Genomic DNA, 647 nt, shown 5'->3' with positions numbered 1-647 from the left:
GTCTTGATGTGACATCGATGAGACGTGATAACATGTTGGGACTTCGAACTTCTATAAAGAGATACCTCCACACCTCTGGTTTTTACTCGATCGTTCCTAATAATAGAAGTTCGAGTTAAACACAAGGTAAGTTCCTAGTTCTTCTTCGAATGTGACTTGTGTGTTGATATTTGCGTTGTGAAAAAACACGGAGGGAAACAGTTAGTCTACTTGAGTTTCTAGATTTGTGTAAAAAGATATATGTGTTTTTATTGGGTAAAGAGAGTTTATAACAAGTGTTTAGACTTTTTTAAGACACTATCACTCGTGAAGAGGAAACGGCTCATATTAGGTAAGGGTGGAAGTGTCACACCGTATAGTTCTCGACTAATGCTGTCGTACTAATAACCGTGTCACACGGAATCCGACGGTGTTATTTTACGGTGAGACTTTGTACGTCAAAACGAAATAACCCCCAGACCCCCCAGGCTTTTGTCAGTCTAGACCACGCACTCCAATCTAATCAATCCCAATCTCATTACAACCTTAGCTCCCGGACACAGGTAGCCAGGTAACTTGTATGCGGCGGGTATGGGTATTGGGGTGGTGGTGGTCCGTCGAGCTAAGTGTTGTAATGGGATGGGGGATTGCGGCCATTGGGTTGGGAC

Source organism: Notothenia coriiceps, unplaced genomic scaffold (assembly GCF_000735185.1).
Source record: "Notothenia coriiceps isolate Sejong01 unplaced genomic scaffold, NC01 NC01_scaffold00024668, whole genome shotgun sequence".
NCBI classification, from domain to species: domain Eukaryota; kingdom Metazoa; phylum Chordata; class Actinopteri; order Perciformes; family Nototheniidae; genus Notothenia; species Notothenia coriiceps.
This window is presented reverse-complemented; position numbering follows the sequence as displayed.